The sequence below is a fragment of the Passer domesticus genome, chromosome 4 (assembly GCF_036417665.1).
Source record: "Passer domesticus isolate bPasDom1 chromosome 4, bPasDom1.hap1, whole genome shotgun sequence".
NCBI classification, from domain to species: domain Eukaryota; kingdom Metazoa; phylum Chordata; class Aves; order Passeriformes; family Passeridae; genus Passer; species Passer domesticus.
The window spans coordinates 81,291,582-81,314,054 of record NC_087477.1 but is presented as its reverse complement, the minus strand read 5'-3'; the positions used below and the strand labels follow the sequence as shown (position 1 = coordinate 81,314,054).

The window sequence follows — 22,473 nt, the reverse complement described above, 5'->3', positions numbered from 1 at the left end:
CCAGGAGATGAGCTCAGTCCCAGTCTGCTCCTTCCTCCACAGCACACAGACCAGGAGCCTGGTGGCCTCTTTGATTGCTTCCATCACCACAATAATTACTTTAATTTTTAGCTTCTTGTTTTTGGCAGAGACTCTTGTAAAAGCCGAAGGAAGAACAATTAAATGTGAGAATTAAGTGAAATAAGGTGCCAACAGGGTTTGGTGTCTGCCCCTCTTCCTTTAAGTGGGGTGGAGGATTAAGTGCTCAGCACATGGGCTCCTGAGAAAGCCTCCAAAGGGAGGCACCCTCAGAAGAGATCCAAAAAGCCTTTTTCTTAATAGAAAAATCTAGAACTTGCCAAAAATCCCTAAATCCTGCAGGGCTGGTGGGATGGAGCCTTGGCTTCAGCTCCCACGTGGGCTCAGCAGTACAAATCCACTTCCCACACCCCAGGAAAAGCAACCCAAAGTCTATTCTGTCCTTCCCGTGGTGCTGGGCAGCCAAAATGAGAGTCACTCCTCCAGAAAGTACAGAGTGAGCTGATTTATGGACTTACCAAGGAGGGAAGCTCTGATCAGGCTCCTCTTTCTCAGGGTTCTCGTGTGTTTTACATTAGGTACTCACTGAGGAATCCACAAGCACTCCTGCTGCCCACGATGCACAGAAAAGGGACAGGACACAATTCCTGCCCTTTTGTGTCATCACCTGCTCAGGTTTGAGTGGCAAGGAGGGATTCAGCACCTCTGCTCCTTCCACACAGCCAGGCAGTGCTGCAGGTTTCTCACCAGGGATCAAAGCAGTGGGAACCCAACACCTCCACCAGCAGCAGCTCAAGAAGCTCCCAGTGTTGGCTGCCCAACGAGCCCAGCATCCTGGGATCACAGTCCTCATCCTAATTTTTTATTTTAAACAATAGAGTCATCAAAAATTGTCTCCTGCTCGAAGGCTAACAGCTGCATGACAGCCACATTCCAAGTTTTCTACTCATTCATGAATTCAAAAGTCAGGCTGAGCAGATGCACCATTAAGTCCAGTTTCTTTATTTTTGACAACACATGTAATTATCCCCAACTTCAGAGACACAAACGACTCCTGGAGAAGTGACTTGTCAAACAAGGAGATGACAGAGGCAGCAACAAGAGCCCACTCACCCTGCCACTGGTCTCATGTCTCACAAAATAATTGCCTTCCCACCCAGAACTAAAGGTTACAACTACAGAGAGAATGAGTCAAGCCGGAAAGACATATTTTGAAAATGGGGAAAAAATGGAACAAAAAAAGTTTTATGAAAACACACCAGCATGTGTAAGACAGGAGGGAGACCATTTCTGCATTGCACCTTGTTTGCTCATGCTTTGTCTCAGCTGCCAACCACAAATTAAATATCTCAGTTAAAACTTTGCTCATCTGGTACCTTTAATACTCACTCAGCCACTAGAAACTGAACATCTGTTTTGCTTTGAGGCTTTCAGCAGTGACTCAATGTTATCTGCAGTGTTGGACTGCTGAAGATGAGTATTCCTGAGGTTTTTTTCCCCCCCCACCCCACTCCTAGCAACAGGACTTCTTGCTTTGGGGAGGAAATCAGCTGACAAAGTTGGGTTATAAAATCGTTACTGCTTGACATGAGTTGAGGAGGAAGGGCAGGACACAGAGAAATTTCATCCTGAGCTGGAAACAACCCAGCTGAGATCTCCACCAGCGAGTACCTGGGTCCCACAGCTCCCTGGGATCGATCCACCTTTGGCTCCCAGGCTCTGGAGAAGCAGCAACCTCCTGCTGTGTTTACAGCCAGCTCGATAAACACAACACAATTAAAATCCCTCCAGCAACCTCTCGGTGTGTGCATCCCCCCCTCAGGGCTGTGAGCAATCCCAAAGCTTTATCTGGGATTTAACCTCCGGGCACTGCACAGAGCTCAGCATCACATCTCCATCAGCAGGGAGGTTCCTGAGGTGGAGGAGTAGCTCTGGGAAGAGGATGGAGCAGCAGGAAATATCCCAGCACCCAGGGACCCAATTAACTGGCTGCTAGAGGCCACCAGCATCCTATTAGCAGGGTACACGCTGTGCCTGCACAAAGGCATGCCACGCCTGGGAAAAGGGCTTCAAGGATAACATATTCTGAGTGTGCGTGCCAGGGATGAGCCTGGACATGGTCATCATCTTGTCCTGCTGTAAGAGAAGGGATCTGGGCAGTATCCAAGCCAGCCCATTGTTAAAAGTCATTTCCCTGCTGTGTGCTCAGGGATGATCCTGCTGCTCCTTCAGGGAGTGGGAATTTTCCCTGGAAGGGCATCAGACAAAGCAAATCCATAGATGTTCCCTTCACCTCGCCAAATGGTGGCCATAAAACAGAGCCAGGTGTCAGAAAGGATACTCAGGTTGGCTTTATGGGGTTTCAGAGAATCACAGAATATCCTGAGCTCAAAGGGATCCAGCCAGGGACCATCTCCCACCTCAGAGATGGGCACACACAGAATCACCCAGCCCTAAAGAACCTCCAAGATAACTGAGTCCAGTCTGACCCACCACCATTCTGTCAGACCAGAGCACTGAGTGCTGTGTCCAGTCTTTCCTTGAGCACCTCCAGGGATGGGGACTCCACCACCCCCCTAAGCAGCCCAGTCCAGTGTTTTATCACCTTTTCTATGAGGAATTTCCTTCTAATGACCAACCTGAACCTCCACTGAAGCAGCTTCAGACTATAAGGCATTCACTCAGAGGGTTTTTATGACCCATTTCACCCTTACATACACATAAAGGGCACTGACCTTGAGGATTCACAAGCTAACCTGCTGGGAGATAAAGGGAAAGCTGAAAAAATCCCTACTCCTGGCTGCCACCCCAGCACTGGAAAAGCTTTTCTCTCCTTCAGTAAAATTTTAAAACTGAGTGTGCACAGGGACACTGTCCCACCAGGCACAACAGACCCCATCTGAGATCTGCTTAATTCAGTACCTCCAACAGCAATCAGCAGCAGGTCTAGGAAGCAAGGTCAGACGCACACCAGTGTGCACCATTTCCTCCCCAGAACACTCCCCGTCTTCAGCACTGACTGCTTCTACCCAGGGATCTTTATACCTTCCTTCCACCAGCTCATCCAGTCACCTCCCTGATCCATGTCAGTTTTTAAATATCCTACAGAAGAAAGCAGCAGCACAGCTTGCCCAGAGAATCTCTGGTTGCCCCTGGATCCCTGGAAGTGTCCAAGGCCAGGCTGGACAGGGCTTGGAGCACCCTGGGACAGTGGAAGGTGTCCCTGCCCGTGGCAGGGTTTGGAACAAGTTGATTTTTAAGTCCCTTCCAACTCAAACCATTCTGTGGTTCTGTGATTAACACATGAGGTGGAAACTCTTACAAACACTGACAGTAAACAGGGGGAGGATGTGCTACCAGGACGGCACCATCAACGCCCAAAATTCAGATTCCCAGAGCTCACAAAACCCCTCTGAGCCCTCTCCCCAAAGCTTCTGCAGTGCTAACACACACCACAATGCACAAGTGCTGCCATGCAGCTCTCAGGGATTCAAACTGGGCTCCTCACCAGAGGCTCTGCGGGCAGCGAAGCAGCAGAACTGGTTTGGAAAGGAGAAAAGGAAAGAAAACACAGATGACTCTGATAACATGTCTAATTAATAAAGCATAAACGAGACGGGCTGGTTCAGGCTGCGCGTCCCATCTGCTCTGCCTTCAGTCAGGATGGTTCCCATCCCCAAAAGCACAGGTTTCCATGCAGATATTCCCACATGCTGACAAGACAGGGATGTGCCTTCAGCACCCCAGCACACAAGCTCTGCATTCCTGCACATCCCTGAGCTCTTTTTTTTTTTTTTTTTTTTTTTTTTTAGGAAAGAGGGATGAACAATAAAAAACACCAGTGCCCAGCATGCAAAGTATGGTCTGGGACACCAAGGCCATATCCCAGAGACCAAACACTAGAGTTTAGTATGAGTTTGCCATAACTTCATGGTCATCAGTCCTCAGTGACCTAACCTACCATTAAAGCTTTACCACAAAACAGTCATTATGTTTTGTTCTGCTCTGCTTTAAGCAAGTTGTGTGAATTTCTACAGTGTAAATGCTGATTTATAAATATTTATTTGGGGGCCTGACAGCTCCCTAAGGCCAGCAGCTAAAGTTATGATTCCAGAAGCTGAGGTTTGGACAAGGTCTTGATCTCTGCATCCTTTTGATCCTCCTTTTGAAAAAAACAAGCAGAGAAAACACACACAGTAGAGTCCCAGTAGTGGGAAACATCCAGATACTCTCACAAATGTGTATCCAGGCCCTAAGAGCTTCAACAAAAGGAAAAAAGAGAGAAACAAAAGGGAGCAACAGGAAACTGGTGGTCAAGCGGTGCTGATAGTCCTGGTGCTTTCTGAGGACAGGCTGACTCATTCTCCCCAGTTAAAAACCCAAACAACACCAACACCAGCCAGTCTGCTGAAGGTAGGAGTTCATGGTTTTTTCAGGTTGCATTGCTATGGGTGGATTTAATGAAAATGGAAAGCTTTCAGGGAGGGTGAATCCGTCAGAGGCAGAGAGGAAGGTACAGTCGGTTCTGGAGAAGCTTCTCCTGTATCACTTCATTCATGACCACACCAGCTCCTGAAAAACCAGCAAGAGTCAGGCTCTGAAAAGATAATCTGTTCTATTCTTCTTCAAAAAATGGGACTGAATGAGCAACGTTCTGTTGGGAAAGTCCACACCACACCTCTGATTACATAGAAGAAAGAAACCAGCCTGGCGCTCCAGCCAGCCAAAGGGGGAACACCAAGGCTTTATCAGAGGAAAACCTTGAGGAACTTGGATGCAAACAAGCTCATCTCCACCTGGGATGCCAAGATGCTTCCACTGCCTTCGTACTCGGGAGCTGTGACCATCATAAAGGTCTGATCTGCACTTGAGGAAGGACCAGAGAGGATGTGCCACGGCAGAAGCAACCCTCGCCCAAGCCACTGGGATCCAAATGTGATTTTCTTCAACACTGCTACATCCAACCCCTGTAGCTTGCTCCAGCCCAGCTCCTGTCTCCACACCTCTCAAAATCCAACAGCAATAAACAGTGTTGTAAATCAGTTGCCACATTGAGGACAGTCACATATCGCAACGTCAGAGGAACAACAACGCGGCGATGGCGAAACCCTACGGCAGAGATTTGTTCTCCAGCCTCAGAACTAAATGCAGACAGCTCATGTGGGTGGCTGGAACTTCACCCCAAGAAAGCCAACCAACACAGGAAGCCTTAGCTGTGCTGGAATAGTCAAGATTTCAGGCAAACTACTTAAAAGCAAGCGGTTCTCCTCAGGAAATGGACAATGAGTTGCTGGCAGCATCCTGGAAGCCTTTCCTCTGACAAAGAGCTGGTTACTGAGGAATGGAGCTAACTCAGGTACAGGCACAAAATAAAAGGCTGAAGTTGAACTGGAACTTGCTGACTAAGCTAAGCTGGGCTTGGGGGGCAGGGGAGATCCGGGCAGCAGCCAGTGCTCTGGAATAGGCATGGAAACAAGTTTCCACGGGAGCATGTTGCTTTAAAGTCAGCTGTATGAGATCATCTTGTCCCCGTGAGTATGCTGTTTCCTAATATTTTTCCCAGACCAATCACAACTGTCAGGAGCAGTGGTTGGGTCTGTTGGTTTGGGTATTTTTATTTTTTTTTGGACTACCTTGAGTCCCCACAGAGGCTGTCGAGGATGAGAATTGTAGACCCTGTTCTGTCTTTCACATTACAAATGCAATTACCTCTGCAGCCTGATTGCAGTGTCTCCTGTCAGAGTGATTCTGCAAGAGGCTGGAAGAACAGCTTGCCTTTCAAAGGGAGTTAGGAACATTCCTGCGAGTCCTCCCGTGCCCTGTGGTCACGTGCTGGTGAAATTTAAGAAAAGCATGTGCAGTCCCAAGGGAAGAGCATCCCTTGGAGAAAGCTGTTCTTACAGCTTTCAGAAAAGGATGTGATGAAATGCCCTTGCAAAGTACAAAACTTCCAGGGCAAAAATCCTATTCTTCTTGCTTTTCAATTCTCTTGCCCAGATAATGAAGAAAAAATGTCACTGAAAGATGATTTTGAGATGGAAGGGACAGTTTGGAGATGGGCAGGCTTGTCCTACCTGAGAGATGTGGGACTGAGCAAAGCAAGAGGTAACATTAAGGTCAGTTGGACTCCTCTTTCTAAAGGCAGCAAGCATCTTGGATTTGTCTCTTGGATAACTGCAAGTGGAAATTAGCACTACAAGCTAGAAACATCTGGAGATAGGGTGTTAAACAAGATAGTGTTGGTGGGCCACATCTGCTTCCCACATTTTCCTTTCAGCCTAACCAGAGGCAGGAGTCAGACACGCAGTGCACCCAACAGAGCTGGGAATTCTGTGCTGGATGAGGCCACTGCCACCAGGTGAGAGCTCCCTTTTTCTCACTTCCCACCCCAAACACCCCAGAACCAGGCTCTGTGTCAGCCCCAGTGGGACACAGCTCGTTTGCCAAGCTGCCAAAACGCTGGCCAGGCCAGGGTGCTGTGCCAGAGCACGCCAAGGGAAGCAAGCTGAGCTGCCTTACTCACCACCAGACCTGGTCCAACACGTGCAGAAAGGAGAGATCAGACAAAGAAACTCTCCAAAACAACACCAGCTCCATCTTACATCAGCTCACCCCTGCCATGAAACAACTCATCAGCTCTTTGCACCCTCATTTCCTTTTGGCACTGGGGCAGCAGAACTCCCTGCTCAGCCAGGGACTGATGGAGGGGCCAGTGCTGCTGCACCAGGGCCACACAGAACACCCAATTTGGACAAGACAGGGCTTGATCTCCCCAGTTAAGCAGGAAGTGGGAATATTAAGTGCAGATGTTAATGAGGAAAGAGGCACAGCTGTCGCTAAGGTGAAAGGAGGGCTGGAAGACAGGAATGAAAGAGTTTGGATTGGATATTAGGGAGAAATTGTTCCCTGTGAGGGTGGTGAGGCACTGGCACAGGTTGTTCAGGCTGTCCCATCCCTGGAAGTGTCCAAGGTCAGGCTGGATGGGGCTTGGAGCAGTCTGGTCTAGTGGAAGGTGTCCCTGCTCGTGGCAGGGGGTTGGAATGGGATTGTCATTAACCCAAACCATTCAGTGATTCTGTGACTAAACCACTGAGTTCAGCTCACAGCACTTAAAATCAAAGATCACAAGGTTTCACAGATTATTATTAAACATGGAAGTCCCTGCAGGATTTTAGGAAAAAATTTAAGTGTTGCTTCCTCAGCTTCCCATTACCTAAAGAGGGCTGAATGAACCCCATTTCTGAGGGAATAAATCCCTTTTGGACCAAGGAATAGAGAACTGGAGTGGGAAGTGGCCAGCATCCTTAGGCACATCAGACCTGTTCTCCAAGCAAGAGACTTCAGGCATTTCAAAAGCCAGCATTTCCCAACAAGTGTGGAAGCACCGACTCCTCCTTTCATTTCCCATCTATCCCCTTTTCCCTGGGGACAGCAGGCAGCCTGGTGTGACACAATGGGAATAACCCCAGTCCCTCACCAGGCACCAAATCTGTGAGCAAGGCAGGCTTGGATAAATGGGAGGAGAGCGGCAAGTGAAGGAAAGTTCATGAAGAGAGCTTGAAGAAGACAGGAATATTAGAGTTTCAACTCTTCAGGGAACACTTAACAAATAGGCATCTTTGCACTCAAAGCTGCTAAAAAACAACCCTACCCAGAGGAAAGAAAAATAACAGATGTGAGAATTAAGTGGGCAAGTTTGGTGAAAGTGTGATTTTGTCCACAAAGACCATTTAGGGGACAGGTTTTCAAAAGCAGAGGATGTTTGTGGCTTTAAAGCCAGGTTGGATGGGACTTGGAGCAACCTGGAAGGTGTCCCTGCTGTTTGGAATAGTTGGTATTTAAGGTTTTTCCAACCCAAACCATTCCATGAAGAGCAGCAACACTTGGGAGCCCTCTGGCATGAAGCTTCCAAGGTGCCTGTTCAACATTGCTGGGCTCTGACAAAATTCAGTACAGACAAGAAGGTTTTTCTCAAGTCATCATCTTTTTGTTGTTTCCAAAATTGAGACCTGCACGAGCTCAGGGTCTCCATCTGGCACATCTGCAGTGCTGGAGCTCAGGATGCTGCAATTCTGGGTGCCAGGGCACGGGGGGAGAAGGGAGGGTTTGGCAGCTGGAGGCCAAGAGGGAAGGAAGAGATAATCCAAAAAATAAGTAATGAGTTTAGCTTCAGAAGAGGATGGACCAAATTGCTCCCAAAAATAAATTCGAGTGGCTCTTAGGAGCAAGAACAGATTTAACCACCACATTCATTTTCAGTTCCTCTCCCCCAAACCATCATTCCCAGTGCTCCCCAGGCCTCTTGTTTCTCTCTGGAGGTAGATCCAAGGAGCTCTGCAACCTGGGCACAGCTCAGAGCAGATATCTGGGGTCACATCCAGGATGGAAATGACTGAGAATGTCTGAAAGGAGAACATAGTTCAAATGCTTTGAAAGCTTTGGAGTGTTTTATTCAATGGTTTGACTGTTTTAAAGTAAAATCAGGGCCCAGCTTCTAAAATATATATGAAGTAAAACCATCAGCAATGAGAAAAATTTATTCTAATGTAACATCCAACACCACAGTTTGACAGGGTCATTTGGAACTGCACATCAAGTGACCACAGGCAAACTGGGGTAGCCAGAGATGCTTCAGAACTGGCTGAAGAGCCACAAAAGGGTCACTGCAAGAGCTTCCTACAGGAAGGACACAGAATTCCATCCTGTCTTTGGCAAAAGCCATGTTACCTGAGAGCTGGCCCATGGATGGAGCTTGGTAGCCCAAGTCCAAAGGAGGGTTTGTGCCACAGCACCTGCCAGAGGCCACGCAGCCTCCCAAGGCTTGACACAGGATTGGTTCTCCAAAAAACCCACCAAAATTCATGAATCCAGTGGCTGAACTCTGAATCTCCCCAGGGCAGAACCTGCAGGACCTTAAATAAGGGTTTCAGTCAGGACAGGGAGAGACAGAGAGGCCTGAGCTCTGCATTCCAGGTGCTCCCTTGGGAAGTGTCACAGCATCCCAAAGGAGCTGAGCTGCCATTTGTCACCTCCACAGCAAAACAATCCTCCTGGAAATGCCCTGTGCCAACAGCCCAGTCCTACCAGAGAAGACAAAGCTCAGGAAATGCTTGAAGAGGTCAGCAACAATTCCTGTAAGAGGCAAAATGGAAAAAAAAAAAAATAAAAGTGGAAGTGGCAATCCTGTTCCTACTCCTGGGCTTGGGATCTGATGGCAGGGCTGGGAGCCTGCCTGCAATCCCATTCTGGAGGGGACATGGAATGCACTGCCATGACCATCCAAGGGGCTGGAAGCAGCTGAGGTGACATAGAAAGTGTTGGATGTGGGATGGGACCAGTCCCAGCCATGGTGAGTGTGGCAGAGGTGACCTTTCCATGCTGGATTGAAAATTCTGGAATAACAGCATGCACCCCTACCACTCATGTCCTTAATTAGTTAATTACTGACATTTCTGCAACTCCACTGCCTTAATGAAGCAGCAGGGGAGGAAGAATTCAATATTAAATATAAAGAAGTGATCTCAGCTGGACAGGGATACCTTCTCTGGCACAGCTGGGTGGAATTTCAGGGGCTTCAGGAGTTCAAATTCCTTTAAATCCACACCACTTTTCTTGGCCTGTGGGGCACTGAACAGCCTAAAATGAAATCTCCCTGCACACACACAACATCATGAGTTCCCTGAAAGTCCCCTTAAAAGCTTCAAACCACAATTTTAAAGATTCTCTCCCAAACTGAACCAAATTGTAGCCTGTGAGATTTGCACCCTTCCAACACAAGAGAAGCTGTGGCTGTCCCTGGATCCCTGGAAGTGTCCAAGGCCAGGCTGGACACAGTTTGGAGCACCCTGGGACAGTGGGAGGTGTCCCTGCTCATGGCAGAGGTTGGAACCAGATTATCTTTAGGATCCCTTCAAACCCAAACCATTCCATGATTCAATAATTTGATGGAATCCTGGTATTCTGGGCAGCAAAAGGCAGGAACTTGTTTTGTGCAGCAGAGACAGTTTAAAGTGATTAAACTCCAAGACTGGTGTTCTAGTCTGCTGTCATGTCACCTCCAGTGAAGCCACAGCCACCAAGCCAGACCCCACCTCTCCAGGACCTCTTTCCACAGCAGCTAAACACACTCATCTCCAAAGATCCCACGCTGGGAACTCTGAATCCATCCTACAAAAATAAAACCATTCCAAATAACCCATGCCAAAGCAGCTGAGCGAGTATTGAGCAACTGCAAAGTTCCTGGCTTCCTAAAGACACTCATGATCTTGCAGCAACTTCAAAAAACCCCAGTGAATGGGTCAATTCCTGGGTTTGGATGTGGGGGAGCTCAGTTTTCCCAGCACTGCTGAGGCTGCCTGGCTGTCCAGGAGCCCTGGCTGAAGTTTCCAGGCAGTTCCCATCAGAACTGGCGTGGCTCATCCCTGAAGCACTTTTTCCCCTCAGGACTTTCCACCTCTCCCATCCACTTGTGCACAGAGTTCCTCGTTCTCTGGCCACAAACAAGAGGATTGTCAGAGGACAAATTCAGTTTCTCAGGGCTGAAATTCAAAAGAGGGGTTTGTGCAGTGGCTGGGGCTCCTGGCTTTGCTCCAGGGGGTTGGAGAGGGAATGGGAAGGGAGTTTTTGGAGACCCTGACTGCACATGGTGTAATTCCCCAGTGGAAGGCAGGCTCCAAGCTCTGCCACCATCCTGTCTACAATTCCTTTTGCACTTGGGACTGAACCATTTTCAAAAATGATAAGCAAAACTGACCTGGGTGAGTAGTGAAGGGCTTTGTTCAAGTTTGCAGAGAACAAGAGCCATGAATCTTCTAACAGCTGCTGGGCTTGTGTCCCACAGGAGATGACAAATGTGGATCTGCAGCACCCTCAGACCCCCTTGATTTGGGAAATGGAGCTGGGGATGGATCTGGAGCCCCAGGAGAGGCTGAGGGAGCTGGAAAGGGGCTCAGCCTGGAGAAAAGGGGGATCAGGGGGGACCTTGTGGCTCTGCACAGCTCCTGACAGGAGGGGACAGCCGGGGGGGTCGGGCTGTGCTCCAGGGAACAGGGACAGGAGGAGAGGGAACAGCCTCAGGCTGGGCCAGGGGAGGTTTAGATTGGATATTTGGGAAAATTTCTTCATGGAAAGGGTAGTCAGGCATTGGCACAGCAGCCCAGGGCAGTGGTGGAGTCCCCATCCCTGGAGGGATTTAACAGCCATGAGGGTGTGGCACTTGGGGACATGGTCAGTGGTGGCCTTGGCAGTGCTGGGGGAATGGTTGGACTCAATGATTTAAGAGGCCTTTTCCAAGTCAAACAATTCCCTAATTCTATGATACACATGGGAATGCAGACCAAGCAGCACCAGGCAAGATCAGGCCCATCAAAGTGGTCCAATAAACACTGACTTAAAGCTCCACCTAAAACACCCTCTCTGCTGGCAGAGGGGCCCTGCAGGAAATGCAGCAGCTTTGGCAAAGAGAAAAGAGCTTGCAGGGAATGATGCTGGGGCTGCAGCCCCTCCACACCCTCACAGCACGTGCCTGCTCTGGAACCTACAGCAGCATCTGATGCTCCATCCCATGCTGCTCACTCAGCTGTGCCACAGAGGAAACAGGGACACAGGGCTCCAGGTTCCCCTTTTCTGGCTGCAAACAGGATGAGCTCCAGCTGAGGATGTATCCTTTTAAAGCAGCTCCCTGCATTTCACAATTTATCTTCAAGTTTCTACAAGAAGAGGGCAACATATGGGAAGTTACATAAACTCGAACAACCCCCACAGAATATCCTGGGGAGAAAAAAAGCAAATACCTCTGCACAGGCACAGAAGTTGCTCTAAAACCTTTTAAGGGAAGTGAGGAGTAAATCCTTCATTATGCCATGGATAAAACCTGGACAGAAGAAGCAGTATCAGATACTCAGGTGCCTCCACAGCCTCTCCTGGGTGGATCAGGAGATGTGTCACCTTTGTGGAACATGCACATGTATCACCAAGAGCTCCCCTGCAGCCCTGGCTGAGGGACATGAGGGACACAAGGACCCTCACAACAGCCACCAAGAGGGATGAAGACACTTGGAGACCCTCCAAACCATCCTAAATGCTGATGGATCCAAGGTGGAAAACGCTCAGGCAGCCACCAGGTTTGTCATCCTTTGAGGAGCCTCAGCTGAGGAAGGGATGAGAGAGATAAGAATTCATGATTGCACCTTTTATTTACCTCTCAGGAAAGCAGGGATTCACCTTAGCCCTTCCACAGCTGCTTTTCTCTCTCAGCTAGCCTTTTCCTATGTTATTATCCCTGTTTTTATTGGTATGGATGTTGGATTCTGGAACTGCACAGCCAGAGCTGAAGCACAGCCCCAGTTCAAGCACAAACGGCTGAGCCACAGATTTCACCTCCAAGCACCTGCTGGAGTCAAAAAATAACTCCCACACAACCACTGAAGGCCAAGAAAGGTATAGAAAGATGAAAAATGAGTTGGCTGAATGCAACTCCCTGGCAGAAGGTTGGAGCCAGGTGGGTTCAGACTCTGCTCCCAGGGAACAGGGACAGGACAGAAGGAAACAGCCTTAAATTGCACCAGGGGAGGTTTAGATTGGATATAAGGGAAAATTTCTTCATGGAAAGGGCTGTCAAGCACACTGGATAAGATTAGAAAAAAACTGAATCCCTCTAATCCCAGTCTCAGTATCTAAAGACAAGCTGCTGCCACCAAGTCACCAAAGTTGCCACCTGGCATTTTCACCCTGCCACCAGAAGGAGGATGCAAATTCTACACAGCAACCGGGATTAAAAACATCTATTTGCCTGTAGCCAAATAGGTTTAGAGTCTCCTCAAGAGAAAATCTCGAGGATTATCCATGCTTTCCAATTTATTATTCATTTCTAACTCATCTCTGTTCATGTCTTAATTCATCATTTAGGGGATGGCATTAGTGCCTGCTATGGAAGGGGTTTGAAACTGCAGCATTTGGAATAAAGTTGTGCTGCTGAGCTCTCAAGAGTGGCCAGTTTGCAAAACAGTGAAATCCAGAAGCTCTGAGACATGCCATGTGTTCAGCAACACTGGCAAACACATGTGAATATATTTATTTTCAGGCTTCTCAAACACATCCACATGAGCTTCGCTTCTGGAACACGAGTGAGATGATTATCTGCTGGTGTGATAAAAACACGATTCAAATGGTAAAGCAGCAGGAAAAGTTTTGCATGCTGGCCTGCCACACAATATCACCAGAAAAATTTATGGTACCTCTCGACCTGCAGGTCGAGAGCCAGGATATTCCTGTGCTGAACATGGAACGGGAGGCTGTGCTTTCCCAGAGCGCTGCTGGAATCTTCATAAACCACTAAAATGCTTTTTAAAAAAAAAACCAAAACACCACACACACAAAAAAGCAAATCCTGTTCTTCATATTTCTCCTCTTACTCAGTGCGCTTTACTTATTAGAGGGTTTCAGCCTTCTAGAAAGCTCTAACAGCATCAGGATTGGGAGATCTGTCCCTTTTTCCTCCTGGTTTGGCTGAGCAGCCAAACCTGAGTTCCTTCCTGGCTTTTTTTGCCACCTATTTCCCTTCTTTGCTTGGTCATTTCTTCCTCCAGCCCTGCTGCTCCTGTCTCTGGTCCAGGGCTGGGTCTGCAGTGGGTATAGCTCTATCTATAACTCTATATACAGAGTTTTTTGGGGATGGAGTAAGAGATGCCTGGCTGGAAGCAAGCAGTATTTTGAGCTGCTTGCAATCCCACCAGATTTCCTGCCTGCAGAACCCTCTGTGACATGAACCACACCAGCACTGACTAACACAAATTAGTCCCATCAGCCCTGAGGTTGTGACTGAAGTGTCTGAAATCCCTAGAGGAGGAACTGACACACTACCTCTAAAAATACAGGTGGAAAGCAAGGGATGGAGCACACACAATGCCAGGGATTTGATGAACTGCTGCTTAATTGGCAAGTTCACCACTGTGCCCTGCTGGAATGAGTCCAGAGGAGGCCACCAAGATGATCAGATGGATGGAGCAGCTCTGCTGGGAGGAAAGAGAGAGAAGTGGGATTGCTCAGCCTGGAGAGGAGAAGGCTTTGGGATGACCTAACTGGGGCCTTCCAGGACCTGAAGGGAGCCTGTAGGAAATATAAAAAGAGACTGAAGCAACAGGAGGAATGGCTTCTCACTGAAAGAGAGCAGGTTTAGATATTAGAAAGAAATAGTTCCCTGTGAGGGTGGTGAGGCCCTGGCACAGGTGCCCAGAGAAGCTTCCCTGGATCCCTGGAAGTGCCCAAGGCCAGGCTGGACAGGGCTTGGAGCACCCTGGGACAGTGGAAAGTGTCCCTACATGTGGCAGGAGGGTGGAATGAGATGATCTTCAAGGCCCCTTCCAACCCAACCATCCTGTGATTCTGTGATTCCATTATCAGTGCTCCCAGAGGACAAAGTGAGGATGGCTGGGTGTCAGTTTTGGGGAGAACCTCTACAAATTCTCCTTTGGGCAGATGATCTCCAACTCCCTGGGGAAGAGCACGAGAGCACAGACCCAGGGAGCCATCCTGGCCTCAGCAGTCACAGCAGGAATTGCTGCTCTCCTCAGCCCTGCAGCAAGGTCACCAGCGCTGGGGTGGAGCCCAAAGCCAGCTAACCCCCTGGGGTTTAGATCATCAGAACAATCAGAGATTATTTCGAAACATCAGGGAGGACAGTCATGCCAGGGGGGGCTGGTTCAGCCCCAGAGCAATGCAGTGCTGATTGATTCACTGCTCATACCTGCATCCAGCCTTCCTCTCACCTATTACTTCATGCACAAAACCTACAAGCTCCAACAGGCCAAACCCTGTTTTTTAGGCAGGTATGCTGCTGCAGCACCTCCACAATGAGCCTGTAACACACCTTTACTGATGGAGTTTGGAGGGCCAAGAAGTGTCTCGGACCCCCAAGTTATGAATCCAGGTATTAAAAATCCCTGTCTAAGCAGCATCAATCAGCCAAAGTGTCTGGTGGTCAGGTGTCAAGCCAGTGAAATTCCATTTTCTGCCAGCTGGGATTTCCAGGCTGGACATCTCCCATTTCCACTGCCTCCAGGACTCATCCTGAAGAGATGTTCATGGCCTCAGTACTCACAACTCCATCAGCAAACACCAAACCTGCCAGAGCCAAAAAGGCAGCTGGGAGACAGGCAGGGGAGAGGCAGCTTCCCACTGGAATTCATCTCGTGCTTCCTGGGTAAACCAGGAAGGATGCCCTGCACCTCCCCTTCTTCAGACATGCAGGGATTTGGGGCAGGGAAGGGATTTGGCTGGGTTCCCTTCCCTCCACAAAGGAAGGCAGAGCAGGGATGTCTTCCTGGAAGGACCAGAAAATAGCAGAGGATCGAGTCAGACTGCGGGGCAGGATGAGGAAGTCCTCGTTATGGCAATAAAAAGGTCTCAAGTACTTGGCTGGGGTGCCAGGAATCCACCAACAGGCCAGGCTGGCTCAGAAGCAGCTTTTCACATCAGTGCAGTGAGAACATTTCTGTTTATTTGTTCCTCAGCGTCAGCCAAGAAGGAAGGAGGTGCTGCTCCTTTCCCCCCCTCACCACACTTGTCCTCAGCTCCCTGTAACAGCAGAAAGCTTAAAATTGGTGACACCTCCACCTCCTGCTGCCTCCTACCAGCCTGGAATGTTTGGTCTCATGGACAGGTTTTAATTCTGCCTCAGAGGAGGGATGGCACGACCTGACTCACGTGGGAAAGGCAGAGGTTATGCTCTTGTCTGCTCCTCTGAAGTCAGAGAACTCTTGTTTTCCATCCCAGGCCCAAATTAGTGCTAATTATTCCATGCAAAATGGAGTTGCTTCAACAGGAAGGAATTAGGACAACAAATTATTCTGGAATAAAGAGTCGCTGCTGCCTAAGCAAGTGATCTGTTTGTTTGCACAGAGAATAAAAGGAGCATTCTCAAGGCCAGGTTGGATAGGGCTTGGAGCAACCTGGGCTAGTGAGAAGTGTCCCTGCCCTTCCCCCTAGCAGGGGGTTGGAAGGAGATGAGTTTTAAGGTCCCTTCCAACCCAAACCATTCTCTGATTCTCAAATTCATCCACAGAAGAATTAGAAATTAGAACTTGGGGGAAAAAAAGTAGTCCCAATTTTAAAAAGATTTCCAACCTCCATGCCTGTCACAGCAGACACCAGGATGTTCTGCATGACCAAGATGCCAAAACCCAAGCCACACTCAGGTGTTTTGACTGCCACCATCAAAACTGCAGCTGCCATGAACACAGAGGTACCACACAAGCAACCACAGCACGGCGGGTTTGAAAGCTGTGGCTGATGCTTCCAGCCAGGAGAGCTCTGATTTGGGGCAGGGAGGGAGGGGCAGGCACACACCCTCCTGCAGCCCAAAGGAGGGTTTCCCTCCATGGAGGCACCCTCAAACCTGCAGGACATGTGGCTCTGGAGATGCATTATTGGAATGCTCTGGTACAGAATCGTGGAATCACAGCATGGGTTGGGTTGGGAGGGACCTTAAAGCTCCTCTCATTGCAACCCCCAGCCATGGCAATGGGTACCTTCCACCAGACCAAGCCCTGTCCAGCCTGGCCTTGAACATTTCCAGGGATGGAGCAGCCACAGCTTCTCTGGGCACTCTGTGCCAGGGCCTCCCCACCCTCACAGGCAAAAATTTCTTTCTAATATCCTGTCTAACCCAGCCTCTGGCAGTGGGAGCCATTCCCTGTGTCCAGTCCCTCCATCCCTGTCCCCAGTCCCTCTCCAGCTCTCCTGGAGCCCCTCTTCAGACCATGGAAGAGGCTCTGAGCTCTGCCTGGAGCCTTTTCCAGGTGAACACTCCCAGCTCTCCCAGCCTGGCTCCAAAGCAGGCGGGCTCCAGCCCTTTGAGCACCTTCATTGCTTTTTCTGGAGTCACTTTAAGTCCTTGTTGTGCTGAGGACACCATCCTTGGACACAGCAGTCCCCACCATCACCTCCTCCCTGCACAAAGCAATCTCCTTCCCAGAGGGGCAGCCCCCACCTTGCTGTACTACAAAACACCTCATGCTGCAGGAAAAAAAAATCACATAAGGCAACATGGAGCAGCTGTGGAAAGCAGCATGGGGCGTTCTAGGACCATGGTGGGAGCTGGAGATGACATGAAAAGCCTCCTAAAGGAGTTAGACAAAAGAATGAATGAGCTGCCTCCTCACTAGTGCCTGGGCAGATGCATGTGACAGTGACAATGTCCATGGATCCCACGACATGTTTCCCATGAGCTTTGGCCACACAGAAAAGTTTCAAGTGCTGACAGGTACCACTGCTGACAGTCCAGCCACGTGAGCTGCATCAGAGAAAAAGGGTTTCCAGAGTATTTGGGAGTTTAATGAGCAGCAAACACTCGTGATGAAAGCCACTCTACCCGCTTACAAAAACTGGAGACATCAGGAAGAACAGGACTGCACCAGCCTCCAGCGATACCCAGGACCAGCTGCTCCACAGGAAGATGCAAGAAATCATTCTGGACAGCTCAGGAATCACTTGCTTATCACTAAATCTCTTCCTAAGCCCTTCAGATAGTGATTAAGCACAATGGTTCATAGCCTATGCATTAAATATTAATCCTCCCTAATGTGAGTGCTGATGTTCTGGTTATCCCATTCGGATAACCGCACACCCCGCTCCTTTTCCACCCCAAACCACACAAACACAAAACCCAGCAGCATTCTGTGATCCAGCCACAGCCTCCCTGGGCTCTGAGCCTTGAAGGAAACCAGCTGGATCCCAGTGAAATCGGGGGGGAAAGAGTTAAGAGCAGGAGATGAATCAGCTCCCAACGCGGACATTTCCTACCTCTCTGCTCAAGTGTCTCTTCCTGTCCGCGGGCTTTGGGGATGCTTACGGACCTGCTCGCCTTCAAATGACTTCCACCACGAGAGGAAAGCCTGGGGATTTGTTTTATTTCCAGAGGAAAATGCGATTTGTGAATGAGCCCAGAGAGCAGCTGCCAGGGATGACCTGGCTCCTGCCCGTGTCACACCAGGAGGGGAGGAGCAGGCAGCAGCTGGTGCCACTCCCGACCCTATGGAAGCACTACAGGTGCTCTGTTCCACAGAAAATATCCCATCCCACACTCCCCGGTGTTTTCAGGCATCACACAACAGTGGTCACACAGCCTCTGGATTGGGATCCACCACCCTGCTGGAAACACAGAGGGCTGGAGCAGAACAGACGTAGGCTGGCAGCAGGAGGAGACAGGGAGAGGGGGAATTCAAGCCATTTATCCACGAGGATGTTGATGTTGGGCATGGACCAGTATCAGGGAGCAAGCACAGAGATGCAGTTATTTGTGAGGGATGTTTCAGGAAAGCAGGGCTGTGTCTCCTTAGTCTGGGAACAACACAGCAGCACCAGCACCATGGAAATGGGAAATATCTATTCCAGCACCTCCCAGGATCCCCCACTGATTTCACAGAATCCCAGAATCATTCAGGTTAGAAAAGACCTCCAAGATCATCACAAGTCCAACCTGTGACCAATCCCCACCTTGTCACCAGAGCAGAGCATTGAGTGCCACATTCAGCTGCTCCTTGGACACCTCCAGGGCCCCTCCACCACCTTCAGACAGCTGTAACCAACCAGTTGCTTTAACCAACTGTTTTAATAAAGATCAGGCAAAAACCTGCAGCTTCCCACAGGCACTCCCCCAGGAAGCTCTCCAACAGGGATGGAAAGAGACACTGGAATGGGAAGGTGGCAGTGCCCACTTTCTGCCCAGCACAAACACCAAGTCTGTCTCCCCAGCACCCCCAGGTCCTGGGGGATTTGGGGTCCCTGTTCCCCAAAAATCATCCTGCCTCTTCACCTGGCCACAGCAGAATCCATCAGAGAGCTGGCAGTGCCATGGCCATCCCTGTGATCCCATTCCTCCTCCCAGAGCTCCACACCAAGCCTGTTTCCCAGTCTCTCTGGGAATAACAGCACGAGTCTGCATCTGATGCTTGACAGAGACAGACAAATCCTCCTTACAAACCTGGCTGCAGCCCCCTCCAGCACATCCTTCCCCTCCCTGCCACCGGCTGCTGCAGCAACAGGAATTAAAATAAAGATGAAAAACTCCTGTTGGGGCCGCAGTTTTATTTCCTGTCGTTTCTAGAACTCCTTGTACAGGAGGAAAAAAATCCTTAAATATTTCCAAGCATCCTGCATGCTGGCAGCAAGCTCCCCCCAGCCACGGGCAGGCAGAGAAAGGGATGACTAATTTTTTTTTTAGCATAAGACGCTGGGAGAGCGTCCTGTGAACAAGCTCAGTAAATTCCTGAGGCTCCCGGCAAGGACTCCACCACTCCTTGCGAAACTTCCCAGCTGGAATTGAAAAGGCAGAAAACATCGTTTTCTCTCCCTCCACAAACAGAGCTTGGGATTCCTTTCACGACAGTATTTGGATTTTTAACGTCAGTCCATATTTAGCAGGAGGGAAAAAAAGCCTCCCTTCCTTCCTGTCACATTTTCCACCCTCGATGACATCCAAGATCAGAAACAAGCAAGCGCTGGCCGGGGAGGGAGGATGCAGCTACCCGAGCGTGGGAGAGCTTGGAGAGGGGCAGCAGGGACATTCCCATTTGGGATTCCCGTTGGAGGGGACACACCCTTGGAGGAGTGGAAAGAGCCAGTGAGGAGGGGACAGAGCCCTGCAGGAAGGGACAGAGCCCTCGGAGCCCACAGCAAGGAGGGTTTCCCTTCCAGCGCTCCAGCCTGGAGCATCTCCCAGAGGGATGGGCCAGGGAGCAGCCAGGCCACAAGCTCCCAAGCTGGGATATTGGTCCCAAAAGAAGCCTTTGGCCACCTGGATCTGCCAAGGGGGGTCTGGTCCGACCGTGAGTCAGGAGGGTTCCTCACTGAGCCTGAGTGGAGGTGCCCAGGGACCGGCCATGCTGCAGCAGGGTGGTGGCAGGAGGTCGTGGCCATGGTGGCCCTGCCCTGCAGATGTTTTCTGGGTCTTGGAGGGGCGTCCTCAGCTTGGACCCTCGTGTCCAACCCCATGGATTGCTGCAGACCCACGGGTGGAAGTTCATAGAATCATGGAATGGTTTGGGTTGGAAGGGATCTTAAAGCTCATCTTGTTCCATCCCCTGCCGTGGGTAGGGACATCTTCCACTAGCCCAGGGTGCTCAGAGCCCCATCCAGCCTGGCATTAAACATTTCCAGGGATCCAGGGGCAGCCACAGCTTCTCTGAGCACGCTGTGCCAGGGCCTCCCCACCCTCAAAGGGAAGATTTTCTTCCCAATATCTAATCTAACCCCACTCTCTTTCAGTGTGAGGCTGTTCTCCCTTATCCTGTCACCCCAGGCCGCTGTAAAAAGTCTCTCTCCGTTTTTCTTGCGGGCTCCCTTCAAGCACTGAGAGAGCCCCATTAGGTCTCCCGGATCCCTCTCTCCTCCAGCCTGGACAATCCAAATTTCCCCAGCCCTTCCTCGCAGCAGAGGTGCTGCATCCCTCCCATCAACTTGCTGGCCCCGCTCCAAGGGATCAAATCCAAGAGCCCCAGCCCGCGATCGCTCTCAGAAATCACCATTCCCACTAACAAACGCCAAACCTGCCAACACCGAACCCCGACTTCAGCGCCCACATTGCGGGGGTGGCCCCAGCTGCACGGAACACGCGTGGGCCGCGCCCCCCGCCCCTTCCGCGGCCCCCACGCCCCCCCAGCAGCCCCGCGCCCACCCCCGGGGCTCACCTGCCACCCCCTCCCCGCTCACCTGCGGCCGCCGCTCCCTCAGCGCCTCCCGCCCAAACGGCTCCGCTGCGAGGCCGCCTCGGCCGCCCGTAACCATGGACGGCGCGGCGGGGGGGGGGAGGGCGCGGGAGAGGGGGGGTCGGGGGGAAAGGGGAGGGGGATGTGAGGGAAGGGGAAGGGGTGCGGGAAGCCCCCGCCGCCCCTCGGGGCTCTCCCGGCGCTCAGCGGCGCCGCCGCCGCCGCCCGCCCGCTGCCGCCGCCATCGTGCGGCTCCGGGCCGGGGGCGTGGCCGGGGCGTGGCCAGGGGCGTGGTCAGGGGCGTGGCCAGGCGGGCCCCCGGCGCGTGGCGGTGCTGCCCCCTGGTGGCGCGGAGGCGGCACCGCGCCCCCGACCCCGCGCCCCAAAATTCCGGAGAGGGAAATTAATTAATTAACTGTTAATTAACAAATAAATCAACTATTAATTAAGGACTTAATTACAAACAAAACGTTTTGGTGGGGTACTACGGCAATGCCGGAGAGGGGCTTTTAGGGAGGGGCTGCGGAGGCAGGACAAGGAATAATGAGTAAAAGTTGGAAAATGGGGAATTTATATTGGATATCAGGAGGAAATTTTTTTCCTGTGGCCAAGGTGAGAACAGGAACAGGTTGCCCAGGGAAGTTGTGGGTGCCCAAACGCTGGAAGTTTTCAAAGCCAGGTGGGATAAGGCCTTGAGCAACTTGGTCTAATTTTCCCTGCCTGTGGCAGGACGGCTTGGGATAATCCTTAAAGTCCCTTCCAAACCTTTAACATTCTGTGATTCTATGATTCAATTATCTTTATTGTATGATTCTGTGATTCTGTGAACAGAAATTACTGGGTGAAACTGAGTGGCTTCTTTTTTTTTTTTTTTTCATGAGGTAAGTTTTGATCACCAAAAATATCTCTTCTTAATTAGAGACAACCCAGAAAAACGATCCTTTTTTATAATTTAGAATGAGAAAAGCTGGCTTCAATTAATTACAATCACAGGATGCTTTGGGTAGGAAGGGAGCTTAAAGACCATCTGGTTCCACTCCCTGCCATGAGCAGGGACAACTTTCCACTGTCCCAGGCTGCTCCATCACCTGTGGCCTCAGACACTTCCAGGGATGAGGCTTTTCTGGACAAACTGTGCCAGTGCTCGCATGAAAGACCACGTTCCTCACATCCAGGTGGAACTTCCATCAGTTTCTGCATTTGGCTCTTGTCCCATTGCTGGGCACCACGGAGCAGAGCCTGGCCCATCCTTTTGGCACGCCACCTTTAGGTGTTTTTACAATTAACGAGGTCTCCTCTCACATGTCTGCTCTCGAGGCTGAACAGGTCCAGATCCCAGAATCACAGAATGCTGAGGGTCAAAGGGACCTCTGGAGATCATCCACTCCAACCCCCTGTCCAGGCAGTGCCACCCACAGCAGGTGACACAGGAATGTGCCCAGGTGGCTTTGGAATGTCCCCAGAGAGGGAGACTCCAGGGCCTCCCTGGGCGGCTGTTCCAGTGCTCTGCCACCCTCAACAGAAAGAAATTCTTTGTCATATTGGGGTGAAGCTTTTTGTGGTTTTTTGTGGCCTTTAATCCTTGTCCTGTTGCTGGGCACTGCTGGAAAGAGTCTAGAAGCATCCTGGAGATATTTATACGGATTGGTGAGATGGTCTCTCAGTCTTCTCTTCTCCAGAGTGACCAGGCCCTGCTCCCACAGAGAATCCCGGCAGGAGGGATGCCCCTGTCCCTTTGCAGAGTTTCCTGGCA

The 22,473-nt window shown here is 50.5% G+C and overlaps 1 protein-coding gene across 3 annotated transcripts in view; it reads right to left on the bottom strand.

Moving 5' to 3' along the window:
• The window catches only part of PTPRA (protein tyrosine phosphatase receptor type A), a 119,615-nt gene extending 98,639 nt beyond the window's left edge, over positions 1-20,976 (bottom strand). For 2 of the 3 annotated variants that reach the window (XM_064419055.1, XM_064419053.1), the window contains exon 1: positions 20,725-20,976. The gene's annotated coding sequence lies outside the window, so the exon portion shown is untranslated. Of the gene's footprint in view, positions 1-20,702 lie in introns of all 3 variants that reach the window. The other variant, XM_064419054.1, reaches the window with a different exon arrangement.
• Between the last annotated feature and the right edge of the window lie 1,497 nt (positions 20,977-22,473).